This window comes from Nuphar pumila, chromosome 2 (genome assembly GCF_984573655.1).
Source record: "Nuphar pumila chromosome 2, dmNupPumi1.hap1.1, whole genome shotgun sequence".
Lineage (NCBI taxonomy): Eukaryota > Viridiplantae > Streptophyta > Magnoliopsida > Nymphaeales > Nymphaeaceae > Nuphar > Nuphar pumila.
In genome coordinates this window covers 86,208,169-86,211,823 of record NC_143250.1, presented here as the reverse complement: position 1 = coordinate 86,211,823, position 3,655 = coordinate 86,208,169, and the positions used below count along the sequence as shown (strand labels likewise).

Sequence of the window (3,655 nt, the reverse complement as noted above, 5' to 3'; positions counted from 1 at the left end):
TTGCTAATATTCATCGTCAATTTAAATCAGTCGATGTTTTGTGATGAAATTTAATCTCTTGCTAATCCCTCGCTCAATTGGCGATGAACATTAGCAACAAATACGTATTCGTCATTAAATTTTAGCGATGAAATACATTCCTTCGCAAAACCACATCAGGCCTTATTTAGCGACGGATTAGCGACATACATTATCCGACGCTAATTAACTACAGATTGGTGACAGATAAATTTTGTCGCATTTTAGTGACCAGGATTATGTGATGGTCGATTTTCATCATTAATCCATCGCTAAACACCTTAGCAATGGATTAATGATGAATTAACGACAGAAATTGACCATCACAAATCCGCATTTTTCTTGTAGTGTTGGGCCTTCAGCTTAAGAGAGGACCCTGCTTAACACATGGGTAACCATGCTCAGTCGGGTGTATGGGACCCCCTTACTCCCATAGTCGCGTGTACGGGGGGTCTCGTACGCCCGACTGAGAGTCACGCGGTGCTTAGTCGGGACCCAAACACGCATTGTTTGTAGCTACGTGTTCGGGGGAGAACACGCAACACCCTCTCCATTTGTAGGTCAGATGTACAAAAAAATATGATTTTTATTCAAAAGTTATATATCTTCATTAGCACTAAATATTTACCCGACTTGATTCAGGTATTGCTTGTAAATCGATATTAATGGTTAAGCTAATGATAGCCGAGCTGATCTAGCCGAGAACATATGCCAAGCCTTAGTTGAAACCCTTAAAAAGTTGGGAAGTTCAAATGTCGGTCACGTCCAAGGGTCAAAATTAAAGCCTGGTAAACGCCTGAGTGAGAGAGAGAGAGAGAGAGACTATAAAATGATCGACACCTCATCCTTTCCTTTTTAAATCACCAACCTCTTCTCATCCATAACGCTCACGAGACGATTGTGATTCCAAAAAATTAAATGAATCCTCTCTTCAAACTTCCACCATCTTCAATCTCTACCACCATCAACCTTTATTTCTGATTCCAACAACCTCTCTCTCTAACCCCAACAAACTTCTCAAGCAAATCCAAAGGAAAAACACATCCCATTTGTGGTTTCCCAGAGAGTAATTCAATATCTAGCTGCGTTCCATCTCTAATGGACGGCCCTGAGACTCCTTCCTTCTTCATCTGCCCCATTTCTCTGCAAATAATGAAAGACCCTGTCACAGTTTGCACGGGCATGACATACGACAGGGAGAGCATACACAAATGGCTGTTCGTTTACAAGAACAAAACTTGTCCTGTGACCAAGCAAGTCCTCACTGACCATTCTCTCACCCCCAACTCCACCCTCCTCCGCCTGATCGAGTCATGGCTTGCCGCCAACCCGTCCGTCGGCCACATTGATACCCCTCAGGAGCCGATCCCCACGATCGATGCCGAGAACGCTAGGAAGCTCATCGATGCGGCGAAATCCTCTCAGTTGAAATCTCTCAGGCAGATCAAATCTCTACTGAAGGAGAATGAATCCAATAGGAGGTTGATGGAGGAAGCAGGTTTAGCTCAGGTGGTGGCCTCTCTTGTGATGGAGAATTACTCCCAAGGGATCATAAGCCAATTTGACAGTGAAATTGCTGGGGAAGAAGCATTGAGTGTCCTTCCTCTCCTTCATATGTCTCCAGAAACAGCCACCAACCTTGCCAGAATGGACCTGCTAGCATGCCTATCATGGGTGTTGCAGAGGGGGAGTTACCAAGCTAGGGTGCACTCTGCCACTGTCTTGCGATCCATATTCAAGGTGGTTCATCAGAACTTCTTCATGGATCTAAGAACAGAACTCTTTGATGGGATTGTTGAAATCTTGAAGGATCAGAACTCAAACCAGGCAACCATGGCCGCACTCGCGATACTCATGGAGGTCTGCCCAAGGGGAAAGAACAGCCTCAAGGCAGTAGAAGCTGGTGTGGTGCCTGTGATTGTAGAGTTTCTGGCAGAGAATAGTGAGAGAAGGAAGTGTGAGATCATGTTAGGTGTGCTGGAATTGTTATGTGGTAGAGCAGAGGGAAGGGCAGCGTTTGTATCTCATCCTGCCAGCATTGCAGTTGTGTCAAGGAAGATCTTTAGGGTTTCTCAGGCTGCAAATGAGAAGGCTGTGAAAGTGCTGCTTCTGGTCTCCAAGTACTCATCATCTGCTGCTTTGATCCAGGAAATGGTGGATGTGGGTGCTGTCCTAAAGCTATGCATGGTGCTGCAAGTGGAGTGCAATTTGAAGACAAAGGAGAAGGCCAAGGAGATATTGAGTTTGCATTGGAGGTCCTGGAAGGCATCCCCTTGTGTTCCTTTGCATGGATTGCCATCCGTCCTCAAAGCAGTTGGTGAGAGGAGTCGATGTTGAATTGGCAGCCTTTTCCTTTTCCGCCATTTCGTTGATGCAATTGGATTGTTATTGTTTGAGATTGATAGGATTTGAAAGAGAGTGATAGTGGTTGCACCTCAGTGTTCTTGTTGATTAATTTTTTTAGAATGTTTTATACTTGTTTGCAATGTGCAAGGCTGACCTAAAGTACCGTGATTACTGTTATATGACAAAATGTACATAAACCCAATTGTAAAGTACCAAATTTGATCCAATAACAAAAAAAGAAGAGAAAACAAACAAAATTTTTGTTTTCGCCAATTCCTTTGGATCATCCTCTTTTTATTATTATTATTAGTATTATTATCGTTGTTGTTGTTTGTGGTTAGCATTAGGTAGGCTTTGATTTATGGAAGTTTTTCGATGTTGGTAGTTTGGTTAAGTTAGAAGCAAGCTTCATGTGACTTAGCTGCAAGTCATGTCTAAGTTTTGGAATATATATTAGGAGGAGAGAGAGAGAGAGAGAGAGACGAAAAGCGATCAACATTACTTAAAAGTGAAACTCAACAAAGCGTTGAGTCCCACAAGCACAAGCACAAACACAACAGCAAAACATGAAAATACCATTTACACAAAAAAACAGAAAAAACCAGAACACAAAACAGAAAACTCATCAAGGACCACAAACATCTAGATGGAGAGAGAGAGATGGTCATGAAATCGTAGTGAGTTATATGATAACGCATTTATGTTTTATGAGTTGGCCATTAACAGTTTGAAGCTGCTTTTAATATCCAGCTCCTCCTCATGAATCTCCAAGCTGACTTCTTCTGGTGGCAGACCCAACATTACTCTCCTCGTTATGTTAACAGCACTGTCAATTCAGAGTTAACCTTAGTTTTTGACTTGCTCATGTCCGACCCGAGTGGCTGATACACAGGTCAAGGCCGGTGAGTTTGCTAACCTGTGTGACAATATCGACAATATTTTGAAAATATCACAAAAAGAACATGATATTTTAGGTAATTATAAATGCCGAAATATCACGAATTTTTCAAACATTGTGGTGCTCTCTTTGAAAGAAGTATCATGATTTGTCGATGTGTGCCTTCATCAGCTATTTTTTTAAAAATTCGGTGAATTTATTTTATTTATACTTTGTATCTTTTAAATTTTTTTTTTATCATACAGATGAGAAGCTGAGAAATATGAAAGTTTCACGAGAATTTGACTGCCGTTTTAAATGTTTGTCACTTAGTTGCTAACCATGATATGAAGATAATTTCAAGGGTTTAATCATTTCAAAAGTAGATTGCCAATTTTGGCAAAATCTTGATAG

At 41.4% G+C, this 3,655-nt stretch overlaps 1 pseudogene; it reads left to right on the top strand.

The window, feature by feature from the left end:
- Positions 1–1,019: 1,019 nt before the first annotated feature.
- Positions 1,020–2,399, top strand: LOC149845934 (E3 ubiquitin-protein ligase PUB23 pseudogene; annotated as a pseudogene).
- Positions 2,400–3,655: the final 1,256 nt, after the last annotated feature.